General features: G+C 23.4%; 1 long non-coding RNA gene across 1 annotated transcript; it reads right to left on the reverse strand.

Moving 5' to 3' along the window:
- Positions 1-8,297: 8,297 nt before the first annotated feature.
- On the reverse strand, positions 8,298-9,823 carry LOC145835270 (uncharacterized). The gene is made up of 3 exons (XR_014369847.1): positions 9,741-9,823; positions 8,563-8,640; positions 8,298-8,366 (listed from the first exon to the last, which is right to left on the reverse strand). It is a non-coding gene; the product is annotated as an uncharacterized LOC145835270 (long non-coding RNA).
- Between the last annotated feature and the right edge of the window lie 17,080 nt (positions 9,824-26,903).

Genomic DNA, 26,903 nt, shown 5'->3' on the forward strand with positions numbered 1-26,903 from the left:
AGTTTTTTTTTTTAAGTAAGATATAAACTGTTTTGTTTCAAGTAGTAAATATATTTATTTCTCTTTGATAACAATTTATCTTCTTAAAATGTTTTGACAAATGAGGTTAAGTTTGTTGACTAAAAAATATATATAAAATTTCTTTTAAAATATATCTTCCTAAACTAAAGTTGCAATCATGTAACTAATTCAAATTATTGTTTTTTAAACACAAGATTTGATAAACACACTGAAATGTGTACACATATTGTATATATCAGTTAAAACAAACTACTGTTTACGTTATTAGAATAACTGTTGATAGATATTTATTTTAATTTTAAATTACATGAGCTATTTTTGTTTACTTTAAATTTTTATAAATTTATAGTAATGGTTGTTTAGTTGTCTAAAGCGTGCCAAAAAATCCTAAACAAAAGTTGGTCGTTACTCAGTCACTAGTTAGAATACAAATGTAGAATACTAAAATTTTTTTTCATTTTTTTTCGAAATTTTTGTTTTGTTATATCTCTATCAAAGTTTGTTTTACTTTTAACGTTGTTTAACAAATTTTAAATGTTGTTGTACAAATATTATATAAATGTTAAAATATTATCTTGTTTGTTACTTTTATAGGTCAAGTCAGTACATTTTTTCGAAAAAGTTTAGTACAAATAATTATGTACATTTTTACTTATTATGTATCTAAAAAATACACCTTTATTAATATGATACTTGTAGGTTTTAAATTTTCAAAGAAAACAACATTTAAAACATGACAGTTGTTTATTTTGATATAAGTTAAAATACAGTTTTTTAACTTAAATTTCTTAATTCAAAATGTACAAAATCATTTTTAAAACAGTTATTACAAAAGTTTCTAATTTGATACAACTCAAAAACTATTCAATTTTGTATTAAAGTCATGTGATATTTTATTATCATAAAACATTAAACGAATTGACTAACAGCAGTTTTAATTTTTTTTTGATTTTTAAACAATACTTTTGTGCAAACTTTAGTTTTTATTTCTCGTCTACCTAAAAAATTAAAAAAAACTGTAAAAAAACATGTAGTTTTTATTAAATCTGATCAATAATCTGAATAACACTACATGACGTGCCGTAGGATGTATCACGTCTAACGAAGTTTAAGTTTAATTGAAAGTTGTTGCTTGTGTACTAAACAGCGTTCAACTTTTTTTTTCCGTGGCACCTTACACTCTCAATCTACAATCAATAAAAATTTTGTAGAAAATCGAAGCAACTTATACATATAAACATTACATGTGTAATCTTGCAAGTTTTATCTTAGTTAAACAGAAGATTTTATCTTTGTTTTGTTGCGCAGCTTAAGAAAACAATTACATATATTTAATTGTACAGTTTTATATCAACTGTCGCTTTTTTATAAAACGCTTCTGATTATATTTTTTTATAATAATACCTTGTTTTTTAGTTTAAAAGATTGGTTGAGAAATTTTTGGCCTGTTTTTTTATTTATATTTTAAATAATAAAAATATCATACTTTATAGAGTGCAAAACAATTTTAAGAGAAATAAAAGTTAAAGTCAAAAAAATAGACAATATGTATACATACGAGAAAATAATATGTACCGTTTCAATAATTTACAGAATATAAATTACTTTTTACAAAAAAATTGTTTTTAAAACAATAAGTGTTAATTTGAATTTATTGAACCTTTTCTTTTAACTAAGCATTTTTGTGTATATTTTTACTAACAGGCTATACAAACTTGTACATTGTTGTTACTTTGATTTAATTAATTCCTGTAAAATTGAATGTTTTAACTATATTACGTATTCAGCAGGAAAGCTGACTTTGTGGTTTAAACTGACAAAACAAAGAAACTTTTTTATTAATAGTATAACAAACGTGTTTTGTAACAAACAATAATTTTATGATTAAAATTTTATAGTTTTACATATTTTAAGTTATTTAAAAGTTGTTTTTTTTTGCTAGATAACAGACATAAAGTGGTTTGTTATTTATAGTTTTCTCTAGTTTTATACCACTTATTGTTTATAACTTTATCAAAAAAAATTGATTTCATAAAAACTAACTTTACCTTCTTAAAACTAACATTTAATAAAGTACTAATACTACTTAAACTAGTTTCTCACTCTGAATAAGTTTGTATAAGCTTTAGAAAAGTTTAAAATGCATTTTGCACTTAATCAAAAAAAGCTAACATTATCATTATAAACTATCTTGTATTTCTTTTACTTTGTAAAAGTTCAAAGTAAATACTTCAAGTGTACTTTTACTTCTATTTAAATTTTTAATATTCAACTTACAACTAAACCAAAGCATAAAACACTAGACTTTTTTAAATTAAAGTTTTATTGTAAACTCGACTTAAAGTTGCATTAAAGGTTTTGTTTAGTTAGTTTTATTACGCCTAACTTATATATATTTACAATGTTTTCTACGAACTTAGAAAATACAGCAGTTATCCACTTACAAAGAGGTATTTAGTTTTTATAATGATGGCATTTTAAAGTTGGTTTTAATTCATAACTCACTGATATGAAAATCATACGAAGGATAGTAAACCAAACATTTTGTTGTTTTATGAAGTTTGAAAAGTCTGTTTTTAGGAAACAAAAGTTCTGAAATTAAAAATCATAATAAAAGACTATTAAATCATAAAAAACAAAAACAAAATAAAAATTTTGTGAGAAATTCTTTTTTAAGTTTAATAAAAGAAAATGAAATAAAAGATAAAAGATTAAATCAACATGTATAATGTTCAAGTTAATCACTTTTAGAATTAAAAATTATCATGTCTGAGCACGTTACCGTAATTAAATCTATTTTTGAGTAAAAGCTATATCTTAATGTCTATGGTAAACTAGTTTACATTAAGTGAATGTTTTAAATACCAAAAACGTTTTATGTTTTCTTATTACCTATTGAATTAATTCATTTATGGTTCTAAAAAGTGCTTTTTTATACGAAGCTTTAAAAACAGATAACTAAATACTATTTCTTACCTATATACAATTTGGGTATTATTATTTATTTTTTTACATTACAACCGATTTGAGTTTTAGCCTACAAAAAAGTAAAAACAAATACTATAAAAGTTATTATTGGGCCAAAGATAATCGAAAAGATCACTTTTTCTTTGAAGGGTCTGGTTAAATAGTATTGTTTTGGTTACAACATTCAATCAATTTCATTATAGTAAATTGATTTTTAAAACAAGTTATATCTATACAAAAATATTAAAACTTAAAACAAATCGACATTGAATATTTGTTATAGATTCAAAAGTTATAGTAGATATACAAACTAAAGTGTAAAATATAACTATTAAAAACTAAAAATCGCTAAGCATTGTCATTTTTTGTGTATGACAGATTTTGTGTTTGTGTGTGAGTAGTTTAACTTATCAGAAAAAATATTTTGGGTTATAAAATACTCAAACATTACTTCAGCTAAAGTTTAAGGACAAGTTTCACTTGTGGTATAGTTTAAAAGAGTATATAATTTAAACATGTTTAGCAAAATATAATGTGTTATTATAAACTAAATTTTATAAAAAGCTACCACATCTAAATACGATATTCTGTATTATGTTCTAAAAACTAAATAGTAAAATAATACTTCAACAAAAATTTTAATTTACACGTTATTCTTAAACTGCTTGTATTCTCCATGTGAATAACTGAAAAAGATTGCATTAAAATAATATATACTTCTTAAACTTTTTTTAAGAGCACAAACGACGCAGGTTTAAAAATACTATAAGACTACAGTGTTTAAAAAACAAAGTTTGTATTCACTTGGAATAGAAGTTAAGAATTTATTTATCATGTCTGTTTTATAAAATTTTAGTAATTTCTCCTCTGGAGAAAAAAAATCTGCACAATTTAGAAGTATTTAATCTTTAATCAAAAACTGTAAACTATCGCTTCAATTTGTACTAAAATATAATTTTGTGATTTTAATATTCATTAGAATTAACTTACTTAAATAAAATATTTTTCTGATCTTAAGAAATTAACATTAAGTATATTATTTTAAACAGAAAAAAAAGAAACAAAACAAACAACGTTTACATAAGTATGTTAAATAGACCTCGTGTAATTGTAATCTAAACCTTTAGGTCATCAAACTTAAAAACAAAAGCTTATCATACATTTCAGGAGAATCCTTTATGCTAAAGTCTGAAATAATTCACAACTAATTATTTTTTACACAGAAGTTTTATAAACTTATTGTCAGCAAAACCAATTTAAACATTTAAGTACTTACAGCTTGGTACTTGTTAGTAACTAAATTTAAAAAAACTCAAAAAAATAATCTAAATTTCTAGTTCATTTGAAGCTAGCTTAAGGTCTATCTTTATTTTCTAAAATTATTTCAAATCAACCAAAAAGTAGTTGCTAAGATTTAAAACTTTAATACTTGGTACTAAAAAAACACATTAACATTTTCATATCTAAGGACATAAAAGCCGAAAACAACTTAGATTTAAACCCAACTAATATTTTATTCATCTATTAAAAGCTAGTTACGTTAAAAAAATAAATAAGTAAAGTAAAAAGATCATTAGTTTTAATATTTCATAAAAGAATTTTTGCGCTGGTTGTACAACTTAATTTATTTGAAAAAATTAACAACTGTTATTGTTTGAAGCAATAAATTTGAAAATATCAGTATGATAAGAAAAAAAAAACAATACTGTATATTGAATGACGAAATAAATGATTAAAATAATTGATCTTAAACATGGTAAGCAAAAAACCTTTCGGTTATCGAGTGGGTTATCGAATTAGCTTAAATAAGTTGAATACAATAAACTAACAAAGCGGTTAAGAATAATATATCTTTAACATTTTCTAGCTTGCCCTGCTAAAACTTAGTTCTAGATGTATTTTTAAAGAGTTAAATATATAAATTACACGCTGAGATTTATGTTTAAGTATACTTTTAAATAGTTTAACCAACTTTTTTGTAAGGATACCTAAGTTTTTTGTTGCAGATTTTGTTTGTTTTTTTATAGTTAAATTTTTTGGCAAAGCAAACTATTTAAAATATGAAAGAATAGGAAAATTTTTGTCGCAACAAATATTCATTAATCTTTTTTTATTTCCTATTAAGCGTATAGTGTGTAAGTGTTACACTACTTATTTATAAACATATACTTGTTAAAGTTTTAAAAAATATAGAAGATAAACTAATTTTATGGTTGAGTTCACATCTTTAAAAAGTAATAACTTTTTTTTCGTTTTTTTTTAAGTATAAATTTTTTTAGCTGTTTCAATCACGTTATTTAAAAAAAAGATTGAATGTTTAAACTATTTACAAAATATACTGATAAGACTTTAAGTAAAAATATTTCAGCTTATTTCATTTCTACTTTTTTTAAAGAAGTTGAAACCCATGTTTCAGATATTTTTATGTTGGCTATTAGGATTTTTTATTTCGTTATAAGTTAAATTTTTCGTTCTACGTTTATTTTTTATTTATTCAAAGTGTTTATTTTATTGTTTATCTGATTTGTATATTATCAGACAAGTTTTTTTTTTATATACTTTTCTCTCTTAAAAGTCAAAAGTAAACAAATGCTATACTACCACCTTGTTATTTTATAGTTACCGTCTTTATACCATTTTTGATTAGGCTTTGATTATACAACCCTACTTAGATGTTGTTTTATCATTTGAAAACTACTTTTTAATTTATGATTTTCATAAATCTTTTGTTTGCACTGGTCGATATGTTGTCAAATAAACATTTACTATTCTTGTCCTGGACAAGACGTTAAAAGATATATGTAGTGTGCCACACGATAACCGAAAGGTTCTTAGTGCACCAGGTCCGAGGATCAAATGTTTTAAGCGCCTTTTTTTTGTTCAATAAACTAGAATAACACTTAATTTTATAGCAATTTTACGCATTTAGAAAAAATCTGGAAGTACAACAATTGAAGATGTATTATGAAAAATACGTGTGTAAGATAGAATTGTGAATATTTACAATAAACGATAGTAGATTTTATTTTCATAGATTATTTCAAACAATACAATGTCTTACTCTCATATTAGACTATAAGAGATCATCAGTTGTTAAAATGTGTCTGAAAAAGGTTTTCGAACAATAAATAGAAGGTATCGTAAAAAAAAGAAAGTAAAAAAAAATTAAGGATATGCAAAATACCAAAAAATGGTTTAAAAACTCGCGTGTAAAATAAAGTATATACCGAAAATGGTAACTATTTATGTAATGTTTTTGTTCTGAAGTATAAATTGTTAGTTCTCAAGTAGATCATGTAAAAATTTTTTTATAGTACTAACTATATTAAGAATCCATAAATGTATAAAAGTAAAAAATCAGTATAATTATGTCTTATATTTTATTTGTAAGTTGTACTAGATCAGCTTTTAAACAGCTAATATAAATGTTTTATAATTTTAACTTAGGTAAAAAAAATAACTTATAGGTAAAATTAATTATTGAACGACAAAAAAAAAGACTCTCAAAATATTTGGTCCTAGGACCTGGTGCACAAAGAACCTTTCGGTTATCAAGTCGCACACCACGGATACCTTTTAACGTCTTGTCCAGGACTTGAAAACTATATTCAATCTAGCCTAAAATAAAAATTAAAAAACTATAAACGTTTACTACCAACCTAAAATAGTAACTTTTCGATTGTATTAAAGATTATATTTGTGTTTTGGTCAGTTAAGTATAATCATTACTTATTTAAACTTAAAAATATATTTTAATGTTTAGTTATATTTTCAAACATTTTTAAAGCAGATTTTTATCATTTTAAAAGTTTGCTTACTTGAATTTGATAAAGCTACTATTTAGAAATTAAATTTTATTTTACCACTCATATTTTTTGTTACTCTTAGGTAAAAATATTAGTAGATATCTATCTAAACTAACGTAAAAAATATTGATTAAATACTTATTAGTCTTTCTATTAAAAATTCAGTAGTAAGCAACCAAAATAAAATTACACAGTTAAACTAAAAATGATCAACAAATAATTAAATTAAATATATTCACATTTATAAATGCTATTTACAAAACTGTATTGATATTTAACAAAAAAACAGTGTATAGTTACACTTATAACGGCACTAAACTATGAATAAAAACACTAAAACTGATTACAAACTTTTTATCAGAGTAAAAAGAAGTATTAAATTCATTTTATAAAAAAAAACTTTGCCATTTTATTTATGATTGTGATTTTTATCTTTTTATTTTATTTTATGATAAAACTTTAAGTTATCAATGCAGACTAAAAAAATTTAGTTAAAATTACTAAAAGTTGTTTCAGAGTACTTTTTTGTCTTAATATAAAACAAGTATACGTTTGCTTGAAAATTTTTAAACATTCATTGTTAAGTTTTTAAGACTTAAATGTGCTAAAAACTAAAGATCTTATTCTTATTATTTCAAAAAGTAAAACTAAAATAAAATATAAAAAATTTAATAACTAATAGCTTAACTTTTCATGAAAAAGTTTAAAATTAAAAAAGTTATAACGTCTCGTTTCAATTTTTCAAATAATAAATCTTAATTTACAAAATAATTAACTACTTTTCTTACATACTTTTATAAATATTTAAAAAAATTATGACTAAAAACAAGATCAAACTTAAACTGAGCAAATTTAAAAAGTTAAAAATACACTTAAATAAGACAGTTATATACTAAACCATAAAAAATATTTATCTATCGACAAACTAGTTAACTAAAAGGTACTGAATAAACACGAAATAAGTAAAATAAAACTTTTTGTTTTTGTTTGATTTCATTTGTTTTTTTTACAACATATCTACATTATTATTTTCATAATTGTACAGTAAGAGAGTAAAAAATATTAGCTACCTAAAACTTAAACCAAAAGGTTAATAGAATTGAAAAACAATTTTTTTAATTAGTTTTTTTTTTCTTGTTTTACTAAGATACAAACTTGGAAAGTTATACAATATTAAACTTTAACTAGTCAATTCTAGGTAATCCCTTAATGACAAGTTAAAAAAAGAACAAATACATATATGTTATGTTAGTCTTTTTTTCTTTTTTCTTATTGTGATTAAAATATTTAAAAAAGTATTTGAGTTAAAATTTAAATTCAGGTTTTAATACGAAATCTAAATTTATAGAAAAATTAAAGTAAATATTTTATAAAATTTAGATTAGCTTTGACTGATAAGGATAATTCATTTAAAACTTTTTAAAATGAAATAACATTATATTAATATCTTTATTTAAAAATTGCTTCTTTATGCTAAATCAGAATTTTTACGACTAATATGATCTTCTTTGTTTGTCTAGGAAATTTTGTTTCACTCCTAAAACTAGACTTTCATTCAAGCTGCTCAAATTTCTGTTTGTGCAAACAAAATTAAGGTTTTTCTTATTTTAAATAAATGTGTATATTTGTTTGTGTATTTTTTTAATGAAAATAGAAACTGACATTGTCAGTCAGTTATTTTTTATAAGAATATTTTCGACACAAAATATTTTAAAACTTTATTTTTTTGTTTTTTTATGTTAGTTTAAACACAAAGAAAATAACTTACGCTTTTCAAGCTTTGTACATTTCCAACTCCCACTATTTTTCTTGCACTTGAGTGCAATCGGTCATTTTTTCTATAGTTCTGAAAATATTTTAACGTCCTAAAAAGTTCTATTTTGATGAATTATTTTTTTATGTGTATCGTTTGTATACTTACAACTAAAAATACCCTGTATACTATTGACTACTTATGAAATATTTTTGCCATTTAGATAGTTTTTATCTAAGCTTTCTCTTTATCTAGTGTAGTTTTATAAATATTCTAACTAATACTTAGACCATTGAAATGTTTGCAGATAGTATTAAAGTAAAAAAAAAACGAGCTAAAAAGCTATAAGCAATAAATAAAGATCGAAAGTCATAAAAAAATAGCAAGTTTGATTTTAAAACTGTTGTTACTTGGAAGCTTATAAAATTTCGCGTCTAAATAAGTAGATAACATTTAGAATAAATCAGAAAACTTTTATATATTATTAGGTTAAAACATTATTGTTTCAAAAGTCTGAATAAAAGATATTTGATTGTGCACCGAAGTTTTATAAAATAGTATCATAAATTTATATGAACAGTAACAAAATAATAATGTTTCCTTGACTAATTTAAATTATCATTAGTTTAAATAAACTCTGTGTCTATTTTATGTTAAATTATTAAAGTTTGATATTTTTATAAAAAACTAATTGTATAATAAACGAGGTATAATAACAGTACTATTCATTAAAATAAATACAAGTTGAGTATAAAGTGTTGACAAAGTTTTTTAAACATTTTCTTAAGTTTAGGAATAACTTCTCTAATTTTAGTTTTTTTTCGATAAAGTTCTTTTTCTTTTTTAAACAAGTTAACTTTTAAACCAGTAATTAATTGAAAAAAAGTTTAATTTTATCAAAAAAATGTTTCATATTTAAAGCAAAGGCAGTTTAACATAAACTAAATGTGATATAAAACATTAAAAGTTAATTTTATTATTTTTATTTTAAGTAGACATGAATTTTAAAGTATATAAATTATATACAAAAGATGGTAAAGGTAGTATTTATTATAAACACCTTAATAAATTACACATTTTGATGTCAAAAATCATTAAAGAAAATTGTGGAATATCATATATTTTTTCACTATGTTTTCAAAAGTCTGACGATATAAATGCATTTTTAATTACTACAATAATGAAAAAAAAACCTTGTTTTTAATTTTGTGGCGGTCAAACAAATCTCTTCGCTTTTCTAGAACTTTTGGGTCAATTGGCATGGGATTTCTCCGGAAAGACTCGCCAATCGCAACTTCTCCGGTAAGCTTTCTACGAAGAAAGTCTTTTTGTGATTCAAGATTGCTAATATTTTGCCGGGTCAAAGATATGATGTTGTCAACTTCACTTGTTGTCATGGAGTTTTTCTGCTCGACAGATGCGTCAAAGTATCTTAGTAGCTGTGCCTCTTTTATTCTAAAATTAATTGTTAAAGGTGAAGTTAGACAGAAAAAAAAATTACAAGCACATACTCTGTTAAACAGCATGAAAGCATCTTTAGTCTGTAGTTAAATGAAACGAAACATATTTTGAAGTATAGTTAAGTAAAGTCATTCTAGCAAGCAAATTAAGTTAACGTAACTGTGTAACATACATTTAAACTAAAATACATCAAAATACTTTTATGTGTAGTACTAATTAATTTAGAGGTCAATTTATAATTAGGCAAAACTGAAATGTTTCAATTGACTAACTTTATATATTCTTTACAACGATTAAAATTTATAATTTTTACCAGTCCACATGTACAATGCACATGGTTGGGTAATTTAAAAGCTAATGAACATTCTCAAAAGCAAAAAAATACTTATTTATTTACGAATTTCATGTACTGAGTTTATAAATATATTTTAAGTATATAATTCTTCACCTTGACATATGAATGAACTTGTCGACCTCTTCGATCTTTTCCTTGATTTCTTCTGCTTCGGTCTCACTAACCTCAAAACTTTTTGAACTTTTAGAAGACATTTTTCTAGTGTCAGACAAAGTGAACGAGCGAGATTTGTTGATGCTCGGTTCGCTGTCAACTTCGGCGAAACTTCTCGGTTCACTCTTCGTGCTCGTGCTTGGCCTACTTCTCTCAAGTACTGGATCGAAAGCGACGTAAATATTTTCGTCTTCAGATGCCTGCTGTTTGTTGTTCATTACATTCAAACATTGTTATTACAAACATCATCGTTACAAAAGAATTCAATATAAGAGAAGCTTTAAAAGGTCGTACGTTTTAAATATATTTTTTTAAGTGTTTTTATATAAAAAAAGTAGTCAATAGGTCGTGCTGTTAAAGATTTAAAGAAAATGATAATAAAATCAAGCTTTTACTTAGTTTAGCAAAATAATTCGTAAATTTGCTAGAGAAGTTTGAACTTTTTTAATCTCTATATTTTGGATAGATAATAATTAAAACTAAAGGTTTTTATGAACACAACTAACTTAAATTAAAATACAAGCTTCAATTCGGGCTTAAAAATAAATATATATCTAGTTAAACTAACATGTGTTGTAAACATATACTTCTATCTATTTTTTTAATTTTATTTGTACCAGTTATATCTAAGCTAAACCAGGAAACTCTATTTCTTAGAAAACAAAAATAATGTAAAGGACTTGATATAATATAAAAATAGTATTTTTATTCATTTGTTGGTACATCTAAAAACCAAATCAAGTCAAAACTAAATCATGTCAAAGATTTTTAAATTGTCATACTTGATTTTTCCTAGATTTAACTTTAAACATATTTACAACAATGTTATGTTTGTTTATTAATAAAATATTTATAAATAAAAAATAAATAAAAAAAATTTAGTCTATCATTAAAAAATAAGAATATTAAGTTAAATTTTTATTGGTATATTTACTTCATTAGTAGAGCTTTCTTGACACATACCAACATAAAGCTCATTTTCATCAGTAAGATCACAGTTTTCATCTTTTGGTTTTGTAAGGCTTTTTGTTTGTGCCTTAGTGATAGCCATAACCCATTTTCCTAACTCTTCACCTGATGGTGCCTATTTGATAAGTTTAAAATAGAAGATTAGAAGTTAAATATTTTTCCTTTTACTTCAACTGGGTTAAAGGACGTATTTTAAAATTTTTATTAAGTATTTAGAAGTTTTACATTTACTACTTACGATTTTTTTATTTTTATAAAAAATATTAAAAAAATTCAAAAAAAAAATTGTTAAAAAGTAGAAAACTCTTGTTATTGTAAATTTGTATATACACTTTTAAATAATTAAAGTACTATGTTGTTTACTGAACGATAAAATAAAAGCACTTAAAAAGTTTGGTCTAGGGATCTGGTGTACGAAAAAACCTTTTGTTTATTAAGTCGTACACCACTGCAAAAAACACTGTACTAAATCAAGTCTTAAAATATTTTGTGCTATAAAGTTATTTTTATATTTAGTATTTAAATTTGACCAAAAGGTAATATAAATTATTAATTTATTTCATATTCGTAACAGTAAAATATATATTGGGAAGTTTAAAAAGTCATAGAACGTAATTAAACAACATTTACTAATACTGTTAAATACCTGAGTTTTTAGTAAACTGCTTTGTTTTGTTTTACTATTATTTTATAAACATATCTTATAAGTTATTTTCAATATGATTTCAAATAAGCTGATTAATAGTTTTCTATTTGATTTTGTAGCTCATAATTATATTTTTTACCATTGAAACATTTTCTAATTAATAAAAAACATTGTCAGTTACGTATATAAACATTTTTATTTTTATTTCTTAGCTGTTAATACTAGATAAGCTATTTATAGCTCTATTAATGGACCTTTAGTTTTATCATTTCTACATTCTCCCTGGTGAGCAAGAACACATACTGATTCTTGTTTCCATGAGAATCTACGTCTGGTGATAACTCACAACCGTCCAAGTTGACGACTGTGTCATTCTTCTTGTTTTTACTTTGTACGAGTAGGTGATTCCCCCTTATTGAGCATACTTTTTTGCTCCACTTGTCATTTGACCAAACTCTTAAGTGTGCTGTTGTAAAAACTTACTTTCAATGTTTAAGTAATTAAAACTTTCAAACAACTTTTTAGAACTACAGATATTAAACAAAAACTTAGACTTAATCAATCAAAAAATAATAATTTCAGTAAACAAGTAGGCTATATCTCAGCTAACCCTTGTCAACAACTTCTTTTAGCAATTAATTTTTAAACTAGATTATAAGTAAGTAAGCAGTTTTAAGTTTCATCAGAAAATACTCAATTACTAAATCAAACAAAGTTCGATGATAATGAATTAATATTGGTATTATAAGATAAAAATTAAAAGTTTTAGTCTTTCAAAAAATGTTCTTCCGTGTAGTTGTACTTGATATCTCTTTTTTAAGTTAAAGTTCATTTGTTTTTAAATCATTTTTTTCTAGTTCTTATTAAACAAGAAAACGTTGTGAAATTTTATTTTAAGTTATATTCAACTTAAATAAAACTCTTTAAAAATAAAAACAAAGGTTAGTTTTTAGCTTTAAAGAAATCAAGATAAGTGAGGTTTAAGCTTTAGTTTTTTTGCAACTTAATGTAATTTTTAACTATTATGGTTTTTAGCTTATAATATTTATATTTAGCAGTTAATACGATTAAAAGAATTAATTACTGACTAGAAAAAAAATTAACCAACTTTGTTAAAAGTTATCTCTTTTAGTGACTATATTTAAAAACTTCTTAAAACTTATTTTATATCTTAATGAAGACAATAAATTATTATTATATAATTCATTTATACACTATAACTTTTTTTATTCTAAAATATAAAAAGTGCGGAGAAAATTTAAAACAGTTTAGATGTAGCAGAAAAAAATATTTATTGGAAAAATACAGATGAGTACAGTGTTTGATTAAATAGATTAAAAAGACTGTTTTAAAGCAAACTCATACTTTTTGTAGATATAAAAATAAAAAAACTTAAAAAGTTGTAGTAAAAGTCTTTATACACAATGTTTCGTTTCATTTCCTTGTATATTTCAAATACTTTTTGAAAAACAAAAAAGATTGTAGTATATTTTTTATTTTTGAGAACAAGCAAATTAAATCATACTTAAAATAGTACAGAAGAATTTGAAAGTAGTAAAATGGTTTAGCTTGTTTACTTGACCTTACTTTATAATTTACAAATATTTACTTAATAATCTACTCTGAAAAAGTTCATTTTAACTAAACTATAAAGTTAATAAAAAGTTATAGTTGTAAACTTTTATTCAAAAAATATATTTTTCGAAAATAAAATTTATAAATATCTAACTCTTATAGTAACCAAGCTATTATCTTACTAATCTAATTTAAAAATTTATCCTAACTTTAAACTCATGATTTAGTAAACATTAATTACTAGTATGCGCTTTGTTTACACAATTCTTGAAGTTATTTCAAAAAAGAATAGTCAATTTAAATTCTGTTATGATCAAGAAGTTTTAATGAATAAGAAAATGTTGATAAAAGTATTTATAACAGCTTAAGCTTATAAGAGTAAGATTTTTTATGTTATGACTAAGTTAATAAATTTGTTAATAAAAGTCAATAAAACCAACTGAAATTGGTATAAAACTATAAGAAGTAAATATTTTTTGGTGCAATTAGGAGTTTAACCTTGTTTATCTAACAAACATCTCTTTAACTAAGTCAAAAACTTACTAGTAAAATCAGGAGGTATTTTGTATAAACTTTCGTTTACTAAAGAAAAGTTTGACTTTCTTCTTCCTCTATCAGCAAATATAAATCGTTCAGACAACGTTTTTTTAAGAAGCTTCACTAAAAAAAATTACTTAGTAAAAATAGATTTTAAGCAATGATTATTAAAAGAAGATTTTAAATATATTTTAGGTATTTATTGAACTAAAATACTTACTATTTAAAAAAGTAGTTGTAAGAGAAAAAAAAGTATTGCGCAAAAAGTTAACGCTTAATTAAACCTTAAGCAGTTTTAAAAACTAAATAGTCATTTAATCAACTTAAAGAAAAACTTTATTTTTAAGTTCGCAGAAATTTTACAAACACGTAAAATCCTTCAATCGTTTACCTGTTCTTAGAAAACAACATAAAATAAATATGAATTTAATCTAAAAATTTCAAAAGTGTAAATAAAATTTGATATGTCAAACTTGAAAAAAAAGTAAAAAAAATCATTTGTTTTGGGACATTTACTAAATCAGTAGATTAAAAGAAAAGTTTTAAGACACCAAACGAAAGTTGTAAAAGTGCTTATCCTAAAAGTTAATAAAATAGCTATGTTTACTTACTTTTTGGTTTTTGTTCTTGTTTTGATACAAATCTTTCAACCGGATTAGCTTCGACGTAAATTGACTAGAAATTTTTTTAAATTAAACTTTAACAGTAGTATTCTTTTCAATATTAATTACTAAAGTATGTATTTGAGACATTAAAAATCAGGCAATAACAATTTTATACAGTTATAAGAAAAAAGCGAATTAACCTAAATTTAAAGAAAATTGTTATTCACCTTAAAGTGTTGGTAATGTGAACATAACTTTAAAAAAAAGTTAAATGTATTTCCTTTAATTTTTTTCAACGGTAAACAAAAGCTAAAGGTTTAGTGGACAAAAAAAATTGTCTTAAATTTATCTATTACATATCAAAAACTTATTTGCTTCAATTTTATTCTATGCTGATATTAGTAAACATTTTGTAAATACTTAAAACACATAAAAACGAAACTTTTATTAAACATTGATCCATTTTAGTTACTTCTAATATTTAAATGTTTGTTTGAGATTATTTATATCTTTGAAAAGCTTTTTTTAGTGAACAATAAAATTTTCAGTTCTCAATAAGAAACTCATTAGAGTATTTTATCCTTTTAAACGATTTAATCTACTAGTCTACATCAGGTTTTAATGTAGTTTATTTTTTGTTGAGTTAAACATAAAAGTAGAATAATATAATTTAGTAAATATCAAGAACAATATTTTCAAAGATTTTTCCTCGAGCAGTTAGGTATCTTTAAAATTTTAAGCATTTTAAACTAAAAATTTAAAGTACGTGAACTTTTTTACTTTAGAAACTAAGTTAGAAAATAAATTTCGTTATATACGTGACTTATATTTTTCATTTAATAGGTAGAAAAGTTGTTTACTATTACATAGTTTGATATATATATTTCAAAAACAATAATTTTATAGTTTTCAGTACACAGCTCAATTTAACAAAAAAAAACACGTTGACATATATTTTAACCGAAATGATTGAAAACCAAAAAAACTAGACTTCAAGAACACTGGAAGTTGTTCGAATCGAAGTATTTCTTAATTTACAAGTACTATTTTATTTATAATTTTTTGATGCTGATAATATTATTTTTTTCAATTTCTTTATTGTTGAAAATAATTTCATACCTACTTTTACCCTTTTTTTCTAAATGTACGTAAATAACTTGACAAAAATTGCATTATATCATTTGTTTTATAAGTTTTAAAAACTGTGCACAGTAGATTTCAAACTAAAAACAATTAAATATTAAATAAATTTTTGTAATTTGTAAGACTGCTATACTTTATTTTTAGCTAATCGTTTATAGTCTAAAACTAGTAATTATTTAGTGTAACTGTCTAAACTAATATAAGTTATATAAAAAGTTATTGATAAGATTTACTAAAAAAGAAAAGATTAGATGTAAAATAAGCTGCTTATTTTTTTTATTCGTGAATAAATTGGATTTCTATGAATAATAAACTAATTTCTATGAACGCTACAGGGCACACTTTAGGTCAGTGCTTATAAACTGTGTATGGTTACACACTTAAAAAACAATGCTATAGGTATAGTTTTTTTTATAAAATATTTAGTAGTTTACTTTTTTGTTGTATAAAAAAAACTTAAATTTTAACCTCACTGCAAATATCTTCATAAATTTCATCATCTATCGGTATATTATTTTCTGTTTTACGATTTGGAATCTATAAACAATCTTTGATTAACTGTTTTTCATTATATATTACAAATTAGTTCTTTTTTCATAAACATATTTTTATTGTAAGTACAAAAAATACAAGACAAAAAATTCTCTCCTTCGTTTAAAAGTCAAAAGTGTAAAAAAAAATATAATTAAACAATGAATAAAGAGAGGAAGTTTATTGAGTCTGTTTTTAAAGAATAGTTTGTAAGTGTTTTATTTTAAAACATTGAGTATAATTAGTAAAATATAGTTCAAACCAAAACTACATATAATAAAAGGCAGTTCAGTTTTATTTTAATGTATTTTAGTACAATTTTGTTTTAGTTAGTAAAATAAGTTTTTTATTGGTAATTACTCACAGGTGGTAATGGTTGTTGCGAACGTTTTTTGCTGTCTTCAATTTCTTTTTCTAAAATCAATTACGTTTTAAAAGGCGATAATAGTATTTTTTAGTCTGCTTATATTTTGCTACGAAAATAATGATATTTTATAGCGTCGGCTGCAGTTCTAAGATCGCTTCTGATTGGCTAAAACCTTACTTATTTTTAATTTAAGTTTTAGTTACTAAAACTTTATTTTTGTTTTGTTTTTATATATTTTGGTAAGGTGAGCTAGGTATAAGGGTATAGATGTTCTTAATTAATATAGCTGTATTATCACTTTACCTCATTTGCATATTATTATAAATGAAAATATTTCAAAAACCTTACAACTGCAGCCGACCCTACTTTATGTAGTTTTAATTAGTGATGTACCGGACCCACAATTTCGGGTCCGGCCGGACCCGGTTCCGGACTTTTTTTTTCAAATTAGAATCCGGCCGGAACCGGATCCGGACTTTTTTTTCAAATTAGAATCCGGCCGGAACCGGATCCGGACTTTTTTTTCAAATTAGAGTCCGGCCGGAACCGGATCCGGACTTTTTTTCCAAATTAGAATCCGGCCGGATTCGGATATCAGACAAAAATGGCAATATCCGGCCGGACCCGGATAGTGAGTCCGGTACATTACTAGAATAAACTAGCCTGAGTCAGAATGAGGTTTTTCAAAACTGAAAAACTGAAAAAAAAAAGAACTTTAATCTAATAATAAGTAGAACACCAAGCCACAAGGTTTACAAATTTAGGTGTTATTTACAATTAAAAATCTGAAATCAAGTTCTTGAACAAAGTACACTAGAAAATTACAAAATATTGAAAACTGGATCAGCTCAAGCTCATTCAAAATCTAAAAGAAAACTAGCCTGAGTTTTTATAAAAAACTAAACTAGCCTGAGGCAGTCCAAGATTTTCTAAAATTCCCAAAAATTTTCAAACTAGCAGGGTTGCCACTGTTTAAGTCAATAAAACTAGCTAGATTGAGTATAAACAAGTCTGAGTCAGAATGAGGATTTTAAAAACTTAAAAAATTACTTTAATCTAATAATCAGTAGAACAGCTAGCAAAGGTTGACAATTTGGTAGTAAAGTTGTGGACTAATTGTGGTACACTTAACTTATTAGTACTACCCATCATAATTAAATCCTACCTTATTTAATTAATATCTAACAAATACTGAATTCTAACTGAGACTACTTTCTATAATCAGACACGACAGTTTTGAGTGATGAATCTTTTATATAAAACACAACAAAAAATACTAGCATATACAAAACTATTTATTACTTTGGTAACACTTTAAAAACTGGAAGCTATTTAAATCTATATCAAAAGACTTAAAACAAAAAAAAAAAATTAAATAAAACTTTTAGTAAACATGAAACTGTAAAACTTTTAATAAAATATTAAACTACAAACCTGTCTTAAATATTTAAAAAATTAAACACCTGTTGAAATATTCACTTTTAAAACAAAACACTACTTACAATAAGCATTCACAAAAACGTTCAAGATATTTTGTTGCTTCACGCTACACACCAAACTAACTAACTGCTTACATATAAACTGCCTGTCATGTTCTGATGTTTTGTTGCATCAGTATTTAGTTTGAAACATTTCGTCATATGATTCTCATTAGCTCGTACATTCAACCGTATTAACTCTAAATATTCTCTGAGCTCAACTTTAAACAATAAATAATGCAAGTATCCATTCCAAAGGTTTCAATTTTACAACATATGTAAAGAGTTGCATTTCATGAAATGTTTATTTCATAGTTTAAATGTAAACAAATGTAAATTAGTCACGTGTACAAAATGAGCCAATCACGGTAGGTGTTTAATTTTAACTGACGAAAATGACTCTTATTAATTTACACAGGCTTTGTTTTTAAAAAAATACTTTTCAGTATGCTCTTTTTTACTAACTAGGTCCGGGTCCGGCCGGATTTCTGTTAGGATCCGGCCGGACCCGGATCCGGACTTTTTTTTCAAATTAGAATCCGGCCGGAACCGGATCCGGACTTTTTTTAAAAATTAGAATCCGGCCGGATCCGGATATCAGACAAAAATGGCAATATCCGGCCGGACCCGGACCCGGATAGTGAGTCCGGTACATCACTAGTTTTAATTTCCTTAAACTAACTAAACTAGAACGGCTTTAGCTAGAGTATTATAAATGCTTCCTTTATTATTAACAACAACTAAAAGTATAAAACTAAAAACAAAACTAATTAATAACATAACACTAGATTACTTAGAATAATAAATTGTATAGTAATATTAGTACTTTTATCTTATAAGGTAGTTTAGGTGTTCCAACGTACTTTATGTATAAACATTTTTTATGAAATTAGTTTGACTTATAAAATTTTAGGAAAAAAAATAGTTTTCTGATAGAGACTGCTTTCTTTTACCCAGTGTATTTTTTATAATTGAAATGTATTTACGAAACAGTTTATAAAAAATCGGCAACAATTCTACATAAAAGCTACATTGTAATTTTTATAAGTAGTTTATTAAGATTTTGATGAAGTTTAAAGTTAAAAGATGTTAAATTTTATATTAAAAAAACTGTAGAGTAAGAAGTAGATCATTAGAAAACTTCAAAACGTTAAATACTAAATTACATATTTTCTTGTTGTATAGTTCAAACGGTTTTTCGAATAAATATCTAATTTATGCATTTAAGTTCTTATTTAAAAAATCTTTCAGTTTTATTCTGAAAATAAACTTATTTCTTTATTTTTGTATTGTTAAAAATAGTTTTGTTTCTGCATAATTGTAAGTAGCTTTTAAAATAAGAAAACACTTAAACTTATTATTTAAACACAATTTGTTTTTATATTTAATTAAGAATAATAGTCAGAGTTAGATTCATAATGTAAACAATAAAATAAGAAAATAAAGGGTTCTACATAAAAAAATGCTTAAAGATTATGATATATAACGTGATCTAAAAATTACAAAATAAGTCTAAACGTAAAATTCTTACTTTGTTTTATTTTTGTCAACGAAAAAATTTCCAACTAAAAGGTTAAACTGCAACTAAGCTTTATTTTAAGCATTTACCTTTATTTACCTTTTATAAAACCTAACGCCTTAGTTATAATCATAAGTAAATAAATAACTTTAAAAAATGAGGTTTTGTAAGGAAAAGTTAGATTAAAAAGTTAGTTTTTTTTTTTACTTTGACTAAGTATAATAAACTTAATATTTAAACTAATAATAATCAAACATAGTTTTAATTTAATATTAAAATATTTTTGTGTTTCTTTTTATTATATTTTAAACTCAAATATTTTTTTGTAAAACTATTTCATAAAGTAAATTTTTTATATTTTTACTATAATAACATATTTATAAAATGATTAACAGATTAAGTCATTTAAAATATATTCACTGTAAAACTTAAATTAGTTCAGCATTCTTTAATAAAAGCAATAAATTTAAACTTTATTTTTCAAGGAAGATTTGTTTTTACTATAAGTATTTATAGTATACTTTTTTGATTAGGTTATTAAAAACAAAAAAAAACAAGATTTTATTAAAAAATTTAAGGACTTAGATACATTTCTATAAATCTAATAAAACTAAACAAACTTTTGTAGCTGTCTGTTTTTCCAAGAAAGCTTTGAATGATGCATTGCAGTTCTAAAAGTTTGTGAGAAACATGTTCACTAAGTTTTTCTTTCTGTAAATCGTCCTTCAAAAAAATTTCTACTCTTTGTAATAAATGAATGCACTCCATTTTTTATTATTATTGTTTGAATTTTACAAGTTAAGCTTAAACGTTATGTCATTTAATATAGTCAGTTATAAAACAATTTCATTTAAGTTTTGTTAAAGCTTCCTTATAAAACACTTATTAACTTAACAAAATAAAGCTATACATAATTCTAATTCAAAAACATAATTAGTATTGAAAACAAAGACAATATAAAACTAATAAAGCTTTTTACTATGGACTAAAGAAAATATTTAACTTATATAACTAGCTAAAGAATTTCTTAAGCTTCGAAGGTTTGAATGTTTAAAACAACTTTTTCTGTACTTGATAACGATTTTGAATTTTAGTGTTTTAAAAAATAAAATCCTGTAACTTTAGGCTACAGATAGTTAAATAGACTAGTTTAATTACTTATATGAATATTTTATTAACCAAATGTTTCACTTTTTTATTTAAGCTGATAGTAAATGTGTTAAAACTTTAGTTGTTTTAAATAGTTATAACCATTTGATATTAAAGTTATAATTTAAACAAACTAAAGTTTTAGTAAAATTAAAAAAACAAAATGCTCAAATTCATTTGATTATTTTGCTAAAAACTGATTTATGCTTCTCTGTTATAAAAGGCTAAACTTTTATGTTTGTTGACATTATTTTTATTTGCTTTCAAATTTTAAACGGTCGCGCTTGAAGCTCTCTATAGAAAAAATAGGTGATTGTAAAAAAGCTCTTCTCCAATAAAGTTTTACTGAATATATTAGTATTGTTTATTTATTCAACTTTTTTTTAAACAACTTTGAATAAAGTTTATAAAGTGTTTGCAGTTTGATTTTTAAATTATATACTGTGCTTTAAAAAAAGTACAAGTATTTAATATATATAGTGTTAATTTGTTACATGTTTATCGAGTATGCCTACTTTAGTTCAGCCCGTATGTATTACTTGTATAAGCAATCAAGTTTTAAGATTACAACACGAGTTTTAAAACTAAAGCAGCTCATTGCATTTTAAAAAACTACATAAGTTCTACATTACCATTTGTTTTGCTTGAAAAACATATTTTTTCCTATTCTATTGCTATGTTATACTTATAAATCTTTTGTTGAGTTATAACTATGAATTATTAAAATAATCATAAAGTACATGATTCGTTTTAAGTAATTGTTAGAAGCACTTAGCTTAAATGTTAAAACATAAAAAAAAAAGTTTATCAATAAATTAGCTACTTTGCTAAATGCTTAGAACTTAAGTTTATTAAGTTTACATAAAAAATTTACTTCTTAAAAATTATTGTACATATTTAAAACACTTAAACTCAACAGTAGTCTTTATAATAACAAATAATTCCAGCCGTTTTAACTATCGTTAGTTACACAAATTAAAAAACTTTTTTTTTATTAAATGTTTTGGACTAAAACGATCTATAAATAAATAAATTTATATAAACTAAAAATAATAAACTCTATAATAATAAAAAACTATATTACTGACTGAAGCTACTTTCATGTTAATTCTCTTTTTATAAGTTTTTTGCCTTAGGAGGTAATTTTTTTCTTTTGGTTTAGCTATAAATAAAAAGATGAGTTAACATTTTTCTTAGAAATTGTTTTCAGTTTATCAACTATCTAAAATACACAAGTGCAGTAAACTATAATTGAAAACTGATGCTAAAAAATAAACTTCAAAAATGCTACTTTTATATAATATAATAATATAAAGTTTATTAGTGTACTTCTATAACAATAGTACAAGTTTTTTTTTAGCATTAACTTTTTTTTAAAGAGTATTTATCACATAGTTTTTGGAAATTATATTTTTTTTACAAACTAGTAGAGTAATCAAAATTTTAAATACAACATTTCAAACGGAAAAATAAAACTTTTTTTGTTGAAATTGATACGTTAAAAACCTTTAAATTTATTTAATAAAACTTATGTACTTTTAAACTTTGTTACAGAGTGAAATATCGTTCAATAAACTTTTTTTTTTTGCTTTGGCTAATTATAAAATAGTTGTTATAGTTTATTTTCATTAATTTAAAAAAAAAAAAAAAAAAACTTTTAATTTTGACAAAAAATAGTTTTAATTTTAAACAAATAGTTTTTATGTTTATAAATTCTAAATGATCTAAATAAAGCCATTTACCAGTCTAGTGAATAATTTGTTCAATAAAACTTAGAATATTCCCTTTTTATTCATTTGCTTTAATTTTATTATTAATATCGGGTTCATTTTATGAGGTCATTTATAGAAAAAAGAGATTTTGTTAGTTAATTAAAACATAACAGACTATTTCTTTGACATCTAAAAAATTATCTTAGTAGATCGTAGATGTTTAAACAGTAGAAATATCTTAAAATATGCCTTGCGACCCAGTTTTTGCATTTTTATATATTTTATGAATTAAATATTTTACAACATTAGCAGTAAAAATTAATTTCACGTCTTTATCGTTCTTTTAACCTTATTAATACTAAATAGTTCGAACTTAGTAAAAAGTAAATTTAAAAACTCCCCTTTAAAAGCAGTATTTTTTTCCAAAGATGTGTTTGCTTAAATCCTGTATTAAAATAAATCTAACTGTAAGAATTCTAGTTGCAATACTGATAATATTTTTTAAATAAGTATACATTTTTACTCACTCAGATTTCACTTTAGTAATTGTTTGACAAACTTACTAGAATCTGATATTTTTATTAACACTAAGTATAAGTAAGCATTTTTATTTGTCACATTTGTTCACCACTATGCTTTTTAATTAGTTAACTTGAAATTTTATATCTTTAAATATATGTTTTTATTGGTTTACAATCACTTAGCTTAACTTGTAGAAGCTTATGTCATATTTTTGACTAATATAATCACCTTTAAAAATACAATAATAGTTCAATTACTATACTTTATTTTAGATGTACTTACTATGAAACTGAATGTTAACTTTTAATTAGTGGAATTGGTATCGTAACAATAGTGTAACAAAAACTAAAGTTGCCAGTACTTAAAGTTTAAGTTAAATATTTTCATTACTTTTGTGAAAAATATTTAAATACATTTAATTAAAGAATATTTTGAAAATGTATTATATGATTGATAAGATCTTTAAAAAAAACTAATAAAATTATTATCTTTTGTATTCTCTGCCCTTTTTCTTTTTAATTTCGACTATTAAAAAATTAAAACTTTTCGTGTAAGTATATTAACTAAGTTTTTGCTATAATTGTTCGAAAAAATAAAATAGTCAAATAAGTAATTAATAAAAAAAATGTAAAACATAAAATTTAAAGAATTTAAGCTAAAAATTTTAATATTTTTTTTAATTATTGTACTAAACAGTTTGAGTGTATTTTTTTGTGATTGTTTAAATTGTTTATCTTGTCATAGTTAAACTTATAAGTGTAGATACATATTTACAGCTGAAAAAGTTTTATAATTGAAAACAGATTTTAAAAAAACATTCATAAAACTTTTTTTTCCTTAGCAACTTAAACATTTTTATAATTAAAAACAAGTTAATATGCAATTGATATTCTATGCAAACTATTTTAACCACTTAAATTTTATAAAAAAAGGGTTGATCATGCCAATTCGATCATCAAGTCTGATGATCAAATTGGCATGATCAACCCTTTTGTTAAATTTGAGCTTGTCTCACGGCAAACGAAAGTCCGGACTTCTGTTCTGCAGACTTTCGTCGATGTTTTTTGTTGACATAAATTTTATACGTGTAGTTTCTCTAAGTTCAACGTCATGATCTGTTTAGTATTTCCTTTTTTATTTCATCTTTAATTTTTCTAAAAGTAAAATCTTTTAATGCTAAGTTTTTTAATTTAATTACTTAAAGTAAATAAGTGATATGTAGCTATACAATCAATATTTTTTTATAAACAAATCATTTGATTATATCTTGAAGCATTTATTTTTTTGTGATCAATAGAATACAAATTACTTTTTAAAAGTTTTAAAATCTCGTATATGCTATTAAAAAGCTACACTCTAAAAACAGCAGTTTTCAAATTTCGCTCCCCTAAATTATCAGCTAAAAAGTCAAACTTTGAAAAATAAATTTGTTCCGTAGTTAAACTACTACAGTCTTCAAAAATAAAATGTTCGTTAAATGTACACTATACTTTGATTTTTTGTAGATTAAAGCCTAAATAGTTGTTGTTTTTAATTATATGTTTTGCATTTTCTACTCATCGATGACATTCCCTTATATTAAATCTAATTTTTTAAGGGAACTTATTAGTATGTTTAAAAAAAAATATTTACCCTCTAATTTGCAATTAAATGCTTTGTCTGTTAAGTTTATCTTACTATAATCAAATAGTTTACAAAAGATAGTTTTTAAATGTGAAATTTCGATTGAACTTTACAAATTACTTTGGTCGACTTCGCAACTATTTTTTCTTTATTAACTTTATTTATTCAAAGAAAATAATTAGTTACGTGGAATAATTGTTTTTACTTATATAAATTTATGTTGTCTAAATAACTTTTAGAAAGCATAAGCACCAATAAAATATTCAGATTTGTCATATAATTTTTTAGTTTGATTTTTATTTTTTGTAAACTAGATCCTATATAATACATAGGTATAAGGATTTTTTTAAATGTTTTAATATTATTAAGATATACTTATAAAAAAATCTAAACTAGATTAGAAAATGATAATTTTTAATAAAATTTTTGACAAGGATTTTAGATTTTTCGCTTTTAATTAGAACACTAATCCTTAGATTATATACTTGTAATTTACTTGCTTATATAAATAAAATAAAAATATGTCTCTGGTACATAATTACTTTGTTGAGCAACTTTCTTTTTTATTTTTCGAATTACAACATTTAAGTCCTGGATTTCATTTTTTTTATAGAATGCTTCATAATTTACTTTTAGCAAAATAGTTGTTCTAGCCTACTTATAACTTACTTTTACATAAGTTTTCGAATAAAAATTCCCAATGAAAACTAAACACGATAATAAAAATTATAAGGTCTTCGATAGAAGCTTAAACGGGGTTGCACAATATTGAACTGAAAAAAATTGACTTTTCTTTATTAAATTCTTAATTGTAACCGAATAAAAAGTACATTAACAAAAACTTAAAATTATTCTAAGCTTTCAATCTTAACTTTATACAGGTTGAAACTAAAGTTTTTTATTTTTGCTGGATTCATTCATATAACTTCAATCGCATCATTTAAACAATCTATGTAAGATTGATGTATTTGCAATAAACAGCTCTATCAGTATCTCTACCACTCAGTAAATACACACGTGAGATCATAAACTAATTGAATTTATTCTAAAAATTCAATTAGACCTTGAAAAAAGATGAATTGCGAAAGCAAAATGCAGTGATGATAAACTTTCTTAATAAGAGCATGTTTATATCAAATTATCTGACTGTTTTTCAAAAAACCCCAATTTTTTAGAATTTTGTCTTTTTTTTTCCTGACTTTTCCTGATTTTTCTGACTTTGTGGCAGACCTGCACTAGAATTAAGTTTTTAACAAACCAAAAACTACTGAAATAAAAATACTTGCTTGAAAAACTTAACCAAAAGATTTATTTTTGACAATTGTATGTTTCAAAGCTAAAAAAACATAAACAAAAATAAACTATTTTGATAATTATAACATATTTAGTAAAAATGTGCTTAATCCTAGAGATCTAAACAAGCGGAGCTAAGTGGAAAATTAAAACAATTGCTTTTGTACGCAATACCTTATTGATTTACGGTGTTTTGCTGCCCACAAAATATGAACAGCTCTACAGAGTCAAACATCCATAAGTGTATTAAAACGCTGTAAGTCAATAAATTATTGTGTACAAAAACAGCTGTTTTGTTTGTAACAAATTTAAAACAATTAGATTACAAAACAATAAATATAAACAAGTTTGTTTTGAAAAACAGTATACTTTTTATTATCTAGTTTAGCGTTGCCAAAAGTATTTTTAGAATTTTTTTTCATGTTTTCAAAGTACAGGTTATTGGGTCTTTTTTTTTGTAAAAAATTAAGTTCAAGGTAAAAAATGTCTTGAATAGCATAACAACATTAATAAAAACTGTAAAGCTACTTAAAATAAGTTTAAAAAAAAATTAATGATACAAAAAAAAGCTATCTGTATGATAGATATTTTGTGTAAAATCAAAGTTATACTACTTTACGTGTAAAAATTGTTTAGAATTCCAGGTTTTCTACCCTAAATCGTCAAATCCCAGGTTTTTCAAGGTTTCAGGTTTTTTGGCAACCCTTTTAGTTCATAA

Source organism: Thalia democratica, chromosome 4 (genome assembly GCF_965202585.1).
Source record: "Thalia democratica chromosome 4, ktThaDemo2.hap1.1, whole genome shotgun sequence".
NCBI lineage: Eukaryota > Metazoa > Chordata > Thaliacea > Salpida > Salpidae > Thalia > Thalia democratica.